Genomic DNA, 18023 nt, shown 5'->3' with positions numbered 1-18023 from the left:
CTTCTTTGTACTTCCACAAGTCAACTTCGGGCCCTTTGTCTCCTCCTCTGGTGGCTTTTATTGGTGCCGTTTCCCATCACACTGGCCTTCTGCCAGGCTGGCCACCTCCTTGGGGTCCTCCTGCTCCTGCTTTTGACCCCCCGAGGCAGGGGGCATGGCAGGGGGAGGCAGGGGGATGTAGACATCCCACCCCACGGGAAGGCAGGACCTGCTGCTGAAGGGCTGCATGTGGACGGGTCATTCCAGTAACAGCCTTATCAGCTCCTCATGGAAATGTGCACTGTTTTCTCCTGCAGTGAAAGGAGTGGAGTGAAAGGACAGTTCAAGTGCGAGCGTGCTCCTGGCAGGCTCACAGAGGGCTCCACAAACCTCTTGTTTTGCATTGTGGCAGCCCGAGCGGTTTGGTTACCAAACGAGCTGTGCTCCCAGGAGCCAGGAGAAACTGCAGCCAGGAGCATGTCTTTCTGGGACCCAAATGCCTACAAAACAGAGCCCAGGTTCACTCACTTCCTCCAAGTGCAGAGGGGATCTCTGCTGTCACCTGCAGCCCTCCCTGGACCATAGTCTCTCGTGTCCCCTTTTACATCTGCTGAGCCCTTCGGGGAGGAAAGCCCAGCTGGCTGTCCCAGTGCCACAGCTGCACTCAGCGTTTGGGTGGTTTCCTAGCATTTTCACCATGGTCCCTTCTTCCCCAAACTTGTCCATAGGAAAGGGAGAGCAGCTTGTCCGGAGCAGTGCAGATGTTTGGTGCCATCCCTTGCAGATCAGGTGCAAGGACAGACAGCAGGTGTGTGCACTACCGCCTTATGGAAGGGAATCTGGGTGGGATCTGAGCCCTGCACATCCCAAAAGAGCAGAAGGGGTGCTCAGCTGGTGCCCTGTTACCGTGCCACACGCTTTATTTGCCTTTGCAGGGCAGCGTGTTTGTCCACAAGCATTATCAGGCAGGCAGAGGCAGCACCGCTGTTTGCAGGAAGCTGACGGCTCCTGCCTGGGTGCAGCAGCTAGTGGAGGCTCCTGAGCTGGTGGAGGTGCAGGGAAAGCCCTGGAGTGGGGGATTTGGGACTTCAGGGAGCAACAGCCCCCAGGAGAAGCAGCTGATGGGAAGGGTGCTGGGCTGCCCAGGAGATGGCAGCAGGTTTCCACCAGCATGGCTGTGGACGTGGACCTGGGCGGCCTGCTCTAGGTGGCCTTGCTTGAGTAGGGCTGGACTTGCTGACCCCCAGGGGTGCCTTCCAACCTCAGCCCCCCGTGATCCTGGGCAGTGCAGAAAGAGAGGACACCCTGCAGACAGCTTGTATGGGCAGCCCCTAACCCCCACATCATCCACATTCACATTTCTGGCAAGGGCTAGTGCCTACGGTGCTGAGGGGGATTCATTTTCCTATTCACTGCAGGCTCTGAAGGGTGCTGAGTTTGGGTGGGGGGCTGGAAGGGTTAAGAGGGCTAGGGCTGCCCCCACAGCTGTGGGTGCTGAGAGGGTATAAGTGGGGCTGGGGCACAGCTGAGCTACTTTTGCCCCTGCAACAATGGGAAGTGGTGCTTGTGTGGAAAAGGTGGGGGGGGGGAAAGCTGGGCTGGGGAAGAGGGGAGGAGGCAAGGGGGGGCTTGTGTGAGAGAGGATGTGGCCATAGTGGTCTAGGGGCTTCAGTCTGGGGCTGGAGCTCACCTGGCTTGCTCTCTGTTTTTGTCTCAGCCAACTTGGCTGAGAGGGGAGCCAACTTGCTTGGAGGAGAGCATCTGTGGCAGCTACAGTGCTGCTGCCCTCATCCTGGGTGCTGCAGCCAAGAGGGGTGCATGCAGGGGAAGGGCTGGTCTGGAGGCTGTGCTTGTCTGGCGTTTTTCTTTGGGAAATATCAGTTTCTAGGGGTGGTAAGGAAGTGCCAGAAGGTGCTGGAGATGGCTTAGAGCACGGTGCTCACCTGTGGAGGTGTTATCTGTGACACAAGGCTGCTCCCAGGCTGGAGGCTCTGCCTGGGAGGCTGCTCGGGACCTCAGGGCTGTGCTGAGGCTGCAGGTGGGCAGTAGTGACATCTGGTGAGAGCTGCGGGCGTTACAGCCATGGAGAGACAGGAGGGATGGAGACATCCCTGCAGCCCCTGCTGGGCTGTGCCAGGCTGGGGAGGAGCCCCCGGTGCTTGTACGAGGGGTTCTGGTCCCGAGGAAGGTCCTGCTGCAGAGAGCAGTGCTCAGCTGTGGGCCCTAGATTTGCCCCCAGTGGACACAGGCATTAAGAAAGTGAGAATTTTTCTACCTCGTTCCTTCTCCTGGCAGCACTAGGTGGGGCAGCTGGGACATGAGGAATCAGAAGCTGGTACCTGAGGCAGGAGGCAGCTGCTGGAAGAGTGCCTGGTGCTGCTGCTACAGCAGCAAAGTCCAGGGTGGGCAGTTCTGCTGGCTCCAGGTCAGCTCCAGCTGGGCTGAGGGGTCCAGGTTAAGGTATCAAAAACTTCATCCTGGAAATGGGGTTTCCAGCTCTCTGATGAGATGGCTTATTTATTGCTGTTGCCTCCTCGTTATGGATTTGTCCTTCTGAACTTTACCAACAGGAAGGTGACCTCTGGTGAGCCTAGAAGGGAGGGGATATGTCCAATCAGAGCAGTTTAATCATTGCTTTATAATGGCATTTGGAGATTTCCTATTTAATCAGTAATGAAAGTGCCTGGCAATTAATTCAGCAGGACTCCTGGTGCCCTGAGCACTGCGGTGTTGATGCTGAGCAGACCTTTCTTTCTTTTGCCCAATTCTGAGGAGTAATAAAGTTGTAATGAATGACAAAAGATACCAATTTCCTTCCTGGTTCCCTATGGCAAGTGCAGCTCCTGAGTTTTAAACCTGGGTGTGCACGTTTAACAGCTTGGCAGGCAAGCTGTGAGGGACCAGGCACTGCAGAGGAAGCAAGGGGGAGTCTCTTCCATTAGCAGAAGCTGCTCTGAGTGGAATTCATCTGACATATCTCTCACCATGATGATCCTGTGTCCTTGAGGCACTTCAATAAGATTTTTTCCCTGTTGTTTTCCTACCCTAAGCCACTCTGAGCTGTACAAGGTGCTGCCTATGCCAGGCTGGCTGCTCAGGTCATGCTCTGACCTTGCAAGTACTGAGGCTGGCAGGTGCCTGGTAGTGACTAACGAGTGACTGCATCTGCTGGCTGCCAGCAGCCTTTACTAATAAGTAGGTGAATGGACACCAAGGAGAGAGCCCGTGGAAGAGAAGGGGCTGTGTAATGTGGAAAAGTGCACATGTACAGAAAAGCGTGGCAGAATTTAGTAGTTTTATTCCTGCTTTGATTAAATGCTTCCCTCTGTCTCAGAGCACCTTGACCTCAGCTGCCAGTGGATGTGGCTGGCAAGTTTGGCTGCACTGATTGGGGGAGAAGAAGAAATAGGGGAGGAAAAATATTAAAAATGCTTTGCTGGACTTAGAGATTCAGCTCTGTCTTGGCTTACTGTCGGCTTCAAACGCAGCAGCAGAACCTCTTGTGTTTAGCCCCAAAGGAGTCCCTAATTAGCGGAGAAACTGCAAAGCTCTGAACATGTTTGGGAATGCTTTAGTGCAGTGGTCCCCTGAGGTTCATTAAACAAATGAATTCAAAGCAGTCAAACAGCTGGGATCTTCAAAGTGACAAGGAGCTTGGTCTCAGAGAAAGCATCACAGCCGTGAAAGCAAGCTGGCACTGCAACCAAAATGCTTTCCAAAATGGGTAATATAAAGGCACCTACATCTCTGCAGTGCACCAGGGGCTCCTGAACTCACAGGCTTGCCATGCTGCTTGACATGAGAAGGTACATCAAAAGCCCACATAGAGGATGATTATTCAATCTTCCCTCCTCCTCCCCATGGGCTGGGGCCTGCCTGCCATGTACAGTTGGTGCTATACGCACACCCCTGCCCCGACACCAAGAAGAGCAAGGCTGGGGTTAGGCAGGAACGGGGCTTGCTGAGGGAGCAGAAGTGTAGGGTGCTGCTCACCTCAGGGCCAGCCTTTGTCAGGAATGAGCTTAATTCTCATTTAATTTGCTTAATGGATGTAATAATTATCTGCTGCTGCGGTGATCCTTCTCATTTGGAGCTTGAGGTGCTTTGTGAAGTGGTGAGCTTGAAGCTTCCCATCTTACAGCTGAGGAAGTGGGGGCAGAGCCATGGGCAATTCATCGAGGTGTAACAGGTGGGTTTTTCAAGGGCTCAGCCTCACCAGTGCATGGACAGAGCTGGGCTTGGAGTCCTGCTGGTGTTTATATTCAGAAAGATGCAAGAAAAGAGGCCAGGATGAGAACAGCGAGCTGCAGGTCAGGATGCAGATTTACAGATATGCAGATCAAGTCTGAGATGAGACCAGAAGTCTGTGCAAGCCTGGGTCTACTAACACGTGTGACAGTTATTAATGAACATGTCACCAAACCCAAAGTCAAACCAGATGAGGAGCTGCTCACACTGACTTGCAAACGGAAAATAGAAAGGATGGAGCCAGAGGGAGCCAGACAAAACAGATTGCCTGGGGCACAGCTTTGTTCATCGGGAGAGGCATCAGCATTTTGGGCCCTGCCTGCATCCTGGGCAGGGGATTTACGTGTCCCGAGGCTGGCTGAGGCAGTGGGAGATGAGGGAGAGCCACATCAGTGAAGTGAGGGGCTCGGGGGGCATAAGGAGCCTGTTTTGGGGGCAATTTGCCAGCAGGACTTGAGAGGCATTGGTGCAGGCTGGGCTGGGCAGATGTGTGGGGAGGGGATGGCCCGAGGGCTTCTCCACCATCAGGGGCTTTGTGGAACCCCTTCACCCTGCTCTCTGCAACCATTCCTGACAAAACACCTTGCACAAGAGCCAATTATTTGGAAAAGAGCCCGGTTTATAGCACGTGCCCCTTCGCCAACGGCCTCATGTGGTTGAGGCTGGAGCAGGAGAACCCTCCCTAGGCAAGGCCTTACTGTGAAGTGTTACTGAAACACCTCCAGTGCCTCCAAGGCACAATTACTCTTTCAGTCCCCAGTCCCTACCCAGCTGGGACTTCTGTCGGTTGTGATTAAGGATCATTTAGATGGAGTTTAAGCCGAGTTAGAATGGAGAAGAATGGTGTGGGGTGGGAAGGCAAAAAGTAGAGAAGGAGCTTGCAAATGGTGGTTCAGCCTTGATGAGCTCAGAGGGTGCTGGTCTGCGTGCCTGGTGCTGGGGAATAGGTCAGCCACATGGGGACAGATGCTGAGCCCTCGGTGATGGATGCAGTTTTGGGCTGGGAGAAACGTGGCAGACAGAAAGCCCTCAGCAGGGGGGAATTGCAGAGCTGCTCCTATCTTCGGTCAGGCTGTATTGATCCAGACTGTTCAATACCAGATGTCTGCCCCCAGGGACATGTCTGTCCCCACAGCTGCTGTCCCAGTAATCTTCTGGGCCCTGATTTAAAGAGGACAAGTGTTCTTTTCAGGAAAAAAAAAATGCTTCAGGAAAAAAAAAATGCTGCAGGTTTATATCCTTGCTTTTTGTCTCCCCCTCTGACACAGGATTTCCCAGTATCTCTAACTATGTGAAACACGTCCCTTCTTCAGATAAAAAAAAAAAAAAAAAAAAGGCAATTTTCCACTTGGGCAACAGGAAGCAAAGTGCAGATTACAACAGCTGATGGTGTTTTGGAGGAATGCTAGCATCCCTCTACCCATATGACAAGGTCATTATTGGTGCCTGATGAGGGCAGGCAGTTGGATGCCCGCAGACATCGGGCATGTTGGCAAACTTGGGCATCAGCCACAGGGCACCAGAGAAGTTGGGGACATTGCACAGAGCAGTGGCTAAGAAAGTCCAGGGTTGGGTATAGGGGCCAGGGAGGCAGCCGAGCAAAAAGAAATGCTCCACGACTCCATCTCTGCCTTGTTTGGCTTTCTAAGGTGGCTCTAGTACAGCAGTAGAGAGTCCCAAAACAACCATGCTGATCACTCAAAGTATATTAAGTGTGCCCAAGTTTATAAATATACGGATGGTGTTCACTTTTTCACTGTATACAGCAGCATAAGCCCCTCAGGATACACAAGAGCTAGCTTTAACCTCATTAGCCCAATCCCTGACGGTGTTAGCGAAGACTAATTTACTTCCCTGAGAACCCGTGGCCTGTCTCTGAGTTCAATATGGTGCAAGATGGAATATGAGCCGTGATGATGTGTGTTCCTTTATGGTTTGGCTAAACACATTCCAGCTGATGAAAGCAAAGTCATGGCTTTAAATGACTTTTAAACATCAGCAGCAAATCAGTCTTCAACAATGGGAAGTCCAGCGTGGGGGCCTGATATCGCTGCGGCATTTCTCAAGCCTTCTGTCTTCCACAAGTCTCTTCTGCTTCCTGCCTGGGCACTGCAGAGCCTTTGACAATATTGATTGAGTAAATTGCTGGAGCAGAACAATGTGTGCTCCCTTTCCCAACCAGAAACTCCTCTGCTCACTGTTGATAAATTACATGTAAATTACCTGCCATTTCCTAGGTGCTAACACTAAAAAAAGGTACAAAAATCCTCTCCACCACTCTGTGAATATCAATGAGATTCTTTGTTTTCACGAGCTTTAAACAATGATGTTTGATGAAGGCTCATTTGAGAGGGAGGCTGTGTTCCAGAGATACCTTCAAAGTTACACAAATGCAGCGAGGGCAGCCTAACACACTCATTGTCCCTCTCCTATTATTTCTCTTGCTGTATTGATGTGAATTGGGCACCAGTGGTGGTGAGGAGCAGTTCTGTTGGCTCACAGTACAACGCAAAGCTCTTGTCAGTACTAACCCCTGTGCTCTACCTGGGCCAGTGCTTTGGCAAATGCCTTCCTCTGCATTCATGTATTTGCTCTTTCATCTATCCATTCTCCCTCCATCAGCCTAGCACTGTAGAATAAAAACAGAGAAGGTGAGGGTATGTCTAAGAGGTGCTCAGACATAGTCTCTGAGGGTATGTCTCTGAGGTGCTCAGCTGTGATCCATGGGGATGTTTTGTATCCACAGAGGAGAAGTAATGCCCCTGGTCTGCTGTATTCAGGGAGCACCCTTCAAGCCCTAAGGTGCAGGAGCATGACACTGCTCCTTAAGTGAACCACTTGAGACATTTTGCAATGCTGTACCTTAATTTAAAGAACCTAGTGTGTGATTTAGGTGTAAATCTTAAAAATACATTTCTTTAAAATGGCATGTACTCTGATGTTCCTTCTGTGAATTTCTACTGTTGTGGCAAAGCCTTTTCTGCAAGGCATTTATTCTGCAGCCCCCAGATCAATATGTTCTGCTCTGAGAGCTCTGCAGATGCCCGGAGTTGTGCCAGTGCCAGCATGTGAATGGAGGAAACAAACAGAGCACAGCTGCCTTGTACTGATCAGAGAAAATTAAGTTATTCTGTTTGCCCTTTATCTTCATCTACCTGTATTATTATGGTAAACAAGGAAAGTCTCTCCTGAAGTCGTTCTGTTTGTTGCTGTCCAGAGAGAAATCAGGCTTGTCTTTTCCTTTTAGTGCTCCAACTGAATATAAAAGAGGAAGGAGGAGAACGTTTTTGTTCTCACCTTGCCTGCAGAGGTGGAAGCATGGGGCTGATAGAGTAAGTGATGTGCCATGGCTTTAGAGAGGGTCTAATTCAGAGCCAAGGACGGCTTCCTAATCCCCAGTCCTGTTCTTTGACTGCATGGCCAGCTTTCAGCTGAACTCTGAGTAGATTTAAAGGCAGCAAAGGCAGCTGGTGGGTGATCACAGCGGTACCAGCCATGAAGGAAAGGCAGGTCTGGTACAGGAGGAACAAAACATAAAGCCAATAAATAATAAAAAAATCTTTTGCATGAGAAAGAGAGCTGAGTTGATCTCACTTATGGATGCTGCCACTTGAAAACCAGGTGAGCAATTAGGGGAGGGTCTCCTGCTGCTCTGGAGCTGTGGCATCACCAAACTTGGGGAGCTGATCAGGTCTCCCCGTGGCGCAGGGCGGTGGGCTCTTGCCAGTGCAGCTCCAACAGGAGGGAGTTGCTGGGGCTGGTCCTTCTCCCTCTGGGTAAGATTTAGCATCTCCTCTGTAATAGCAGCACCCAGGAATGACAAACTAACGAATGATGCTATTTGGAGAGCACATGTGGGCACTAGTACTCAATTTATCAAAGGTGAAGAGGGACCAGAGTTAATTATATACCACGAATTAAATTAATATAACATGAAGGACTTCAGCTAAGCCTCTCACAGCCTGGCTGTTCAGCGCACAGGTACTGAATCATGTTTGTTCCTGGGGATGCAAATCTTTCTGACTTGCTGTCATATCCTAGAGGAAAGTAAAGAACTCACCTTGCCCTTGTCGCAGGCTTTCTTTCCTGTTTGCCAAGCAAACAGGTAGACCAGCTCTTTCTTCTTGGGCTTGCTTATTCTCTGCTATTTCTTCCCATTTCAGTGTTTGTTTCTCATGGATCCTTCAGAAGGTTTTGTTCCCTCTGAGGGCAGTGGCTTCCCCAGGGGAGAATCCTTCAGAGGCCAGGATATGCAGGCAGGGATGTCCAGCTGAGTGAGTGGAAACCCAGCTGGCACCTGGCATAAATCACTCATATTTTTACCCTAAATACACACGGTACTTAAATACTGCAAATCCCTGACAATCCTTCAATTTTATAAACTCTGTGGATTGATTTTCCAATGAAATCCTCCCACTGCAAGATCCAGGTTCATTTATATAAATTATACAGTGATTTATTTAATGACCTACTTTGAGCGCTATAAATTCCGTGATGTCCATGCAATTTATTATTTAAATGCTGTATAAATCATGCAGGACACGGAGAGGGGAGAATGCGTGTGGAAGGAGCAGCTGGCACAGTGCCTGACTGGGAGGAAAGCGAGGCGTGGAGTGTGCCCATGTGTGACGAAGTGCTCCAGGCTCTGGAATTTGTGCAAGCATGGCTAGTCCCACTCGTGGGCTTGGCACTTGGCCACTTGGGCTGAAATGTGGATGGGGCTCAGCTTCAGACCACTCACTCCTCCTTCTGTAGGGGCTTTCTGCATGGTCTCTGTGCTTTTTTCCTTTGTAGAAAAAAAGTCTTAGTTCTCAAGTCATGTCAAACTTGTCCATCTGACCCATTTCTCCCCTCAAACCATGGTGACTTACACACCTGTAATTATCCTGGACTACCTGCAAAGCCACACAGCATAGCCCCTGCTCTCTGCAGTGGTAGGAAGACTTGCATCCTAAAGCTGTTTTGCAGGAACAGATGCCCTGAATTTACGTGGATCCCAGATAAGGTTTCCAAGGCAAGCTTCCTCCTCTCAAATGCTCTGCGGACCCCATGTGCTCCTTCCTCCCCTCCTGTCTGCACACGTGGGCAGGCTGAAAGCAGAGGTAGGATCCTGCTCTGGTTGTGGGGTACCAAGCAGGGCCCTCTCAGGGGCTACCAGAGAAGTTGGGGCTTTTTCTGTAGGCAGGAGGCCATGCTGAAAGCATCCAACTCTTGGTAGCCTCCCTCTGGTAAGTACAGAGGAGGAGAGTGTGGGGAGAGCTTGTGCTTGGAAGGTCTGTGCATGGGGAGGATGCTACTTGAAAGTAATTATTCTTTATTGATTCAACACTCTTTCCTAATGTGGGAAGGGGTTGAAATCAGCATGCTTCTGTGATTGTAGAGAGGGTGAGGGTCAACCCATGCTGGCAGAAAGCAGCCTAGCTTAGCTTCTCTTCCTTGGAACAGCTTCAAGGGGAATTGTTTGGGAGATGTCTTCAGCTACATACATTGCAAAGGCATTGACGTACTGTACAGGGCTTTAACAGTCACTGAGTGCAGAGCATGAGAGAGGAACACACAGAAGAGCATCAAAAAGCAGCGTGGTGTCTCTTCTCAGCTAGGTCTGAGCCTGTTTCCTGCTGTTCTCTTTCTGTGCCAAAATGGGGAGGTGGAGGGAGGATGTCTATGTGTGTGCAGACCCAGTGAGGAAGCTGTGATGAGGCATCTCCTGTTGGCAGTTGTGTGCTGAAGGAGTGACCTCCATCTAAAGATGCTCTAAATTAAACAAAGGTTTCTACAGTGTTAATTAGTTAATGGTTGCAAAGAGCTCTGAAAATGCAAAGACCTTATAAGTGATAATTATTATTGTTATTATCAGGTCTGCAGCAGTGAAGCACATGTAATTGGTGGTTAAGCTCCCCAGACACCAGGCATCAACTAACCCAAAGGCACAACACAGCCCCTACCACTAAGTGCTATAAACAGGATTGGTTCAGCTCAGCCTGGGGGGTCAGTGGGAGGGTTGGAGCATGGGGATGTCAAAACACCGATGCTCTCTTAGGTCCATTTGGTACGTGGGGCTGCACCTCGTGTTCCTGTGTGGCACATAATGTTCAGGATCATTAACTTTAATGTTATTAGTTGAGCTGCTTCCCATCTCAGGAAAGGCATCGGCTTTTTTTAATTTATTTATTCGTGTATGTTTATTAAAGGAGGAACTTTATAACCTGGAAACCTTGTAATTTAAGTGGAAAAGATGGGTGGAGGAGAGCTCAGATCCATTGGTGAGCAACAGCTGGAATGTTGCCTCCTGGTGACAAAGCCCTCAGCAACCATCTGAGGCATTCTTGGATTGCCCCAGAACTCCAGGGGATGGAGTGGGGGACAGTAGAGCCCACTTGAGCTGCTGGAAGTCATCAGGTGTTAGTCACGGAAATAAATGGCATCATTAAAAAGGAATACATTGATAACCATGATCCCCACTGAGCCGTGCACCCTGTTTCTCTGCCCAGATACAGTCTGAAGCTGTCCGAATCTGAACGAGACCCTCCAGGAGTATTGGCAAAGACCCGTTTCATTAGAGACCTCATGCCTCATCCATCTCAACAAGCTTTTGTGCTGCTCCTTGGCAGGGATTTCTTTCTTGTCAGCTCACAAAGGACTTAATGGCATGGGGAGCAATCTTCCTCTGTGCTAACTGTGTGCCTTGTGATCCTGCCAAACGCAAGGCACGGTCGACATCCAGGCGTTACTGTGCCATGAAGACAAACTCACCCTGTTCAGGTAAGTAGTTGCTGATAAATGTTTTCATTGCACCTCTGCCAAATGTACTTTTTTTTTTTTTTTTTTTTTTTTTTTTTTTCCTTTGGCTCTGAAGACAAAATGAGCACATTCCTTCTTCTCCACAGTAACTTCAGGAGGTGGCTGATCTCGAGGAGGTCAGGGTGGCAGGAAGACCTGGGCTCAAAAACCCAGAGAGGACCCAGAACCAAGAACCAGGCAGGGTTCAGCCCTAATTTTTTATTTATTTATTTATTTTGTAAACTGATGCTCCATTGTCATCAGCGGGGGCTCTCCCTGCTGCCTCGGCATGAAAAACCTTTCAGCAGCCACTGGAGTTGAGCTGCACCAGCCTGCCACGAGCAGAAGCACAAACAGGGCAGCAGGAGATGGTTTCCCAGCTGGACAGCCATGATTCAGGAGAAACCTGCCTTCTGCTGAGGCAGGATGGAAACACCCTTCCCTCCTCCCAGAGAACAGGGAAAGCTTAAAACTTGCTCTTTTTTGCTCTTCCTATCTAATAAGAGCTCCTGCGTGTGATCAGATTGTTCCTAACTGCTCCCTAAAGCAGCCTGCTAATGGCAGAGGTCTGTCTCTTTCCCTTGTACCCCTCGTCTCCCAACTGCACCCACAAGTGACGGATTTTAACATAACAGGAAGGGTTTGCTTTAGGCAAGAGTGTTTTCAGGCCTGAAAGGCTAAAACAGTGTATTTTTTTCTCCTCAGCACATAATGGAGCTAGCTCTTTTCTTGCAGCATTTAGCCTCAATTTCCAGAAGATAAGGCTGCTGGATGAACACCTAGAGCACTTTGCACTTCCAGCATGAGACCTGCCTGCCAGGTGAGTGCTCCAGCGGCTGCATCCGCCTGATTTAATGATCATAGCATTGCTTGTTCCTAATTACTGTGCCTGTCATGTAACAGCTGGTTTGCCTGTGCCTCATCATGGCACACCTAACCACTTTGCTCCTTCTATAAAAGGGAAAGAAAATACAAAATGAGCACAAGTGAATGAATTTTCAATTACATTGCTGCAGGTCCATAGAGATGCAGGTTGTCTGCCTCCATCACTGCTTGAAGTGTGTGCAGAGCTGGGTGCAGCATCAGAAATGAGGAAAGGGTAGGGAGGAGCCTGTCAGGATGGGTAATCCCAGGTACAGGGGCAGCTGGAGGTGCCATTGTATTGCTAGGCTGTCTATTTAGTGCATGAGCTTACCAGGGCAGGAATGGTCATTGCGGAGAGGCATCCCCTTCTCTTTGAAGTGTAGAAAACGTAGGTCTAGACCAGGGCTGTAAGTCAGAGCTGTTTCTGTATTCTGTGCACAGGCAGGTAGCTTGCAGGCAGCTCGTGATGTTCTTTTAAGCCTGGCAATATTTGTCTCTCTCTTGCTTCCCAAGTCAAGTTATTGGTGGAAAAACAGGGTTTTAACTTCTTAAAAAGGAAGGGTTTCTAGACCTTATGTCTGTAGAGAATGACTTTCAAACACAACTTACAGGATCAGAAAAAACAAATGCAATTACCTTTAAATTCATCATGTGTTTTTTAAATCTCCTGCTGTGACTCATGATGTTTGAACTCTAGGGACTGGTGATGCTTCCAAGAGCAAACACAAATATTCAGGTGGATGATATTTATCTTCAGCTAGGGGAACAGGCCAATAAAAGAGGAAAAAAAAACAACCAAACAAACGAAAAACAACACAGAAAACGTGAGAAAGTGAAATGCTGTTCAAAACTTCCTTGCTGTGAGTTTCCTCCTTTTCATGCATTCAGGAGGAACATTTCTTCTGCTCAATGCTAGAATTATCATTTAATTTAACCCCTTAAAGATGGTGCTTACCTTGTTATCTCTAATCTTTGGTCCTTATCTTGTTGATCTTTCTGTGAAATCACTCTGCTTCCCTGTTACCTGTGAGCACAGCATTGCAAATTGTGCCTGACCCAGGCTAGTGACTGTGGTCACAAGAGACCTCAGCCTAGAAAATCAAGGGGCTGTTTGGCTGTTTGTTGCTTCTAAACCTTCTAAGGGAACGACGAAACAAGGCAGGATTTGCTTAGTGCTCATATTCATTTCGGGCTAGTCTAATAGCAGTTTCTTTTCCCTTCTGGTGCTTTTTTTTTTTTTTTTTTTTTTTTTTTTTGGTGGCAATCACAGCTTCAGAGATGGAATTAGAAATGACTGAGGGACCGGGAGAAGTGCTTTGGAGGTGTCTGATGAAAATCAATGAAGCTGACCCAGGCTGCTGATTAAATGAATTGCCATTTTCCTGCAAACTCTCTGGCAGAACTCTGATCAGGAGTGGTTCTTAAATCTCCAGCTCTGCTTGGCTTTTTTTCCTTTTTTCTTCCACACAAGCAGGTTTAGCATCTCGTTTCCTGTCCAGCACATGGACAAAAAGACAGAGAATGAAAGAAGGGTCACTTCGTCCAAAAGCTGTCATAGTCGCGTGGTTTTTTTTTGTCTGGCAGAACCTTGCAGCAGGAACCTGCACCCCTGGAGGGGCTGATGTCATCACCCAGAAGCAATATCCCACCAGCTGCCCTTAGGAGGTAGAGCCTGGAAAAGAAGGTGGCACTGAAGAAACATGCTAAATTGCAGCCTGCAATGGAAATATTTTCCTCTTGGTTTTGCAAAGAGGAAACGGGCTCTTCTCACCCCTCTCTGCTCCCCTAGAGAGAGCTGCTTTGTTCTCCTTATTTAATCAGTGGATTTTCAGTGAAGTCAAATCACCAATGGAAACATATTTCACAAAACATATTTCCCCACTGACTAGGCTTGGCTTGCTCGCCAGGGATAGGTGTCTAAAATAATCAGGAGAAACAGGGATATCAAAAGTTAGATACCACGGGTGAGGTCATCCCGAGACCTTTGGGCAGAAATGGGAGCAGCTCTCTCCTGTCCTTGTTAATGGTCTGTGCTCAAAGGTTACAAGGATTTTTTTTTTTGTTTACCTCTGCTGGCGTCATAATTTTTAGTGATATTTCTGCACTTCTGAAAACTGTTAATTAGCTCCCTTCAGAGCTTTGCTCATCACACATGGTTTTTCCCATTTTAGCACACTGATTATTATTTCAGGCTGGAGTAATGAGCAGGGGGAAGAAGATGTCATTTTAATATAGGTTAAGTATTACAATGTCAATAGTTTTTTTATGTAATTACAGAATATAAAGAGGACAAATGGCTAATTGCAGAACATTAGGAGGACAAATGAGTTGAAATAGCTGAAGTTTCTGATGACCTATGTGAACCTTGTTTTTTTAATAGAAAGTTACTTTCCTGAGGAAGCTTTTGGTACAAAGAAAGTTCTCCCAGGACTGCTGGGCCAGTGGGCAGAGCCAACAAAATCAGGGATTTGGCCACTTGATATCTTTTTGATCTCCTTGCAGTTAATGGAGGAATTAAGCCTTGGTGAGCAAAAAACAGAGCCTGGGGTGGGTGGTGGAGGATGCAGATCTTGCTGACAATGCTGAAGAGAAAACAATAGATGTGATCAAAGGAAAACTGGAGGAAGGGCTCAGTGCAAAGATGGATCCTTGTTCTGAAGACTTTACGCATCACCAGAAAACCTGCAAGTGACTGACCCAGATTTCTGACATCACAAAACTCCAGGGGCATGGATATAGATCTGTGCTTAGTGAGATCACGTAAACAAAAGAAGGAGAGAAGGAAAAACACAGGAGAGTTTCTTCCCCAGCAAGTGTTTTTTTTTTTTTTTTTTTTCCCTCTTAAAGCAATTGAAGTTTTGCTAGAGATAATTGTATTTTCAGGAAAATGTTTAATGAACTGGATAAACAACAGGAGAAGTGCAAAGCCAATAAATGTCCAGCTGTGATAAAACCCAGGACTTGTATGAGGTGATGTCTTCCTGCCCCCAGGAGGCTGGGGGCTTTTGCCTGGAGCTGATGGGGTGGGTGCTGAGATGTGGGTCTGGTCCTGTCCCTGCTGGGGTGGATTAGATGCTAGGCCACCAGGCACGTGTGTTCAGAGCTGCTTCATATCCACTTCTCAGGAAGCCGGGCTAGTTTGGTGCAGCAATGGGGAGAGGATGTGGAGAGGATCCCACAGAAAGAGGATGGCTCAGTGCAGGCTCCCTTGAGCCTTTGGTTCAGAAAAGCTTCAGAAGTGATTGATGGGTGAGTGTCACACTTGAACTCACCTTCTGAGCCCTCTCTGTGCAAGATGCAGCTGGAGCTGCACAGACTCGGGTAGCAGGCAATTTTTTTATAATGGAGGGGAAATGACTTTCCTTAATGGAGCATGGTAAGAAGTTCTCTTGTGATTCTCTTCTCCATCTGCATGCTTTCATAATGGAGCAGCAAAATCTCTTGCAGCTCGGGGTCAGCTCGTGCTGAACAAAACGCCTTGGGATGCCCACGAGCTCAGCTGGGATGCCACGGGGACAGGCAGGAGAGGCATGACTGATGTATGGACAGATGCAATGGGATTACATGGGACTTTGCCTCAGGATCTTCCAGCCCAAGGGATGTTTCTTGTCCTTTAGCTGTGATGGAGAAGGCATCATGGAGGTGTTTTGTTCCCCAGCATGCTCAAAGATGGGGGAGAAACTAATTATTGTCTGATGTGTGATGGATGGATGAGATTGGTTGGGTCCTTCCCATGCTGCTCAGCTCAGTTTTATTTTCCTTTCAGCTCTGCGAGTGCCTGGCCCAGCTGGTGCTTTGTCATATGGGGGCACCCTCACAGCAGCAGCCTGTTCCTGGCAGTGCTGATGCTCCTTCCCCTCAGTTCAAGCTGTTGTCTGACAGAATTACACAGCACAGCTCCTGACACCGTTAAGTGTCTGCAGAGCGGGGTGGTAACAGCCTGGCTGCTCAGTGCTGCTCATTCCTGGAGAGAAGACCCGGGCTGCCAGCCCCAGCCTGATGCAGGCTTCCAAGACAGACCCCAAGCTACAGGAGATGGGCTCTTCTTGGAGAAAACAGGTGGTTTTGGGGCTGCTCCTGGCTGTGACCTGGATGAGGCATCCAGCCCTGCGTAGCTTGATGCAATTAAATTGTCACCTCCTTGCTTGAGTGCATGGCCACTGAGGGATGGGCACAGTTGTATATTCTCTATTCTCCCTGCTAGTCTCTTGCACAAAACATTAAATTTCAAGCTCCAGGTTTAATAACTGATCCAGAAGCTTCAGAAACTAAACAGTCAGGCTATCTGTCGCTGGGGTAGTCCTGGCACTCTGAACTTCGGATTCATTACACTCAACAGACAGGCTTAACTTTGAGCCATCAGTTCAGCTTGGAGATGAGGAACTGCTCAGAATCAGTATTCTGCGTGTAGCGGGTGTTACCTTTCCACAGATGCAGTAACAAATACACAGCCTGATTAATAGGATTAGGAGCTGCCTTGTCAATGACAGTGGGAACAAGCTGCCTGATAAGCCTTGGGTAGGAGCTGCTTGAAATCCAAGCCTAGGCTGAGGCTTGCAAAGGAGGGGTTATTTAAAGAGGTAAAAGTGGGGGTAAGGGGCTATATAAAAGAAAAAAAAAAAAAAGCAGACACTAGTTTTTTTCTTTTTTTTTTTTTTTTTTTTTTTTTTTCCCCCACCAATCTAAATGTATTCATCTTGACATAAGAAGGTGAGTTTTGTGACTTATCTTTCTGCTGTAAGGAAATGGGAGACATGATGCCCAAATCTCCAGTAATTTTTTTCCTACTTCCCAGTGGACATTTTGACCCTCCAAAAAGCCACTCCCTACTTTTATTTATTTATTTATTTATTTATTTTCTGGAAAACGAGCTATAGGATTTTTCAGTCTGCTTCTTGTGGACTAGACAGCAGCTGCCAACTGCAGGCTGTAGTGCCCTGTGATTATGGTGCTCTTGTATGATTCTGATCATTCTGTAGCAGAGCTCCTTAGCCTTCTGCTGGTCTCAAGGTGTTTGATCTCTATTAACTGTATTAGCACAGCCCTACTTTACAGAGGATGCTGCTACTGAAATATTGTTTGATGGAGATGGACTTTGGGGCCATTGCAAGCACAGGCACTGCCAGTCCTCATTTCTTTGTGCTTTTTGCTAATTTAATCTCCTTGCAGCTTCCTCCACAGCCATCTCCATGTTTGGTAATGTCTTTGGAGTGGGGAGAAGGAGTTTGCCCTGGTTTAAGTGGAAAAATCTCCTTCCACTCTGGGAGGCTACACTTATGTCCCTCCAGGAGAAAACACTGATCAAGCAGTGGTGTGCAGCTGTGCTCCCCCAGGACGTGCACTGCTGTAAACATTCATTTTTTAAAAGCACCTGACAGTCAATGCATGGCTGGGAATACCACATGCCTCTGTTATGCTATGGGCTGGTCAAACATCTCAGAAAAAATAGTCTGTCTCAAATGGATGGCACAGCTGAAGGCTGGGACCTGAAAGCTGGCTGGAAATTGTTGCTTTCTTCCTGTACAGCTCTGCCCAGGTATCTGTCATCATTTACACCAGCTATCCAAAAAGCCAGCCTCTAAAGCCCATATTTGCTATGGATAGTGCTCCACAAAAGCTGCACTGAAATTATCAGCACTGATCTTGGCCAGGGCTCTGTGCGCTGCAGCATGAGGTGATGGGAACCAGGCTGAAATTCTGGCTTGTTGGAGTCAGCGGGACTTTTGCCATCGATTTAATTGGAGCCAGAATTTCCTGCCACTAACAGTGTTAGAGGCAGGCATTAATCCAAGGACATGAATTCAGAAGTTTGCTACAGCTTTTATTTCAACAGCGCAGCCCAGGTTTGCTGCTGCAGGGACATGCTTGGTGCTGGTGTGGTTTCCAGCTAAAGGGGCAGTGGCAGGAGCTGGTGGCCCTGCCCAGGAGGATGGCTTGGCAGTGCCATTTACAAAGCTCTTTTCATATTTGGGTATGCAGCTGGAGGCTGTATTTATTTGTGGAGCTTTCTGCTCTTCTGAGATGGAGGGCCTCTGAACAGCAGCGTGTGTTGTATGCTCCTGACACCCTTTGCTGAGAAACCATAACATATTAACTACAAATCTGCCTGCAGAATGTTTATTCATGTTAATAAATTATGCTGGAGAATAAAT

The 18023-nt window shown here is 48.2% G+C and overlaps 1 long non-coding RNA gene across 3 annotated transcripts; it reads left to right on the top strand.

Annotated features, from left to right (window-relative positions):
• Positions 1-1326: 1326 nt before the first annotated feature.
• On the top strand, positions 1327-14824 carry LOC311422538. 3 transcript variants are annotated; one of them, XR_014685405.1, is made up of 5 exons: positions 1327-1556; positions 8766-8883; positions 10719-10989; positions 11743-11827; positions 13456-14824. It is a non-coding gene; the product is annotated as an uncharacterized lncRNA (long non-coding RNA). The 3 variants fall into 3 exon arrangements; XR_014685407.1 differs by lacking the exon at positions 1327-1556 and adding an exon at positions 7728-7848; XR_014685406.1 differs by lacking the exon at positions 8766-8883 and having other exon boundaries at positions 1505-1556.
• The last annotated feature ends 3199 nt before the right edge of the window (positions 14825-18023 follow it).

The sequence above is a fragment of the Aythya ferina genome (genome assembly GCF_964211825.1).
Source record: "Aythya ferina genome assembly, chromosome: 22".
NCBI classification, from domain to species: domain Eukaryota; kingdom Metazoa; phylum Chordata; class Aves; order Anseriformes; family Anatidae; genus Aythya; species Aythya ferina.
Note: the sequence above shows the minus strand (reverse complement) of the source record. Positions and strands in the feature narration are given on the sequence as shown.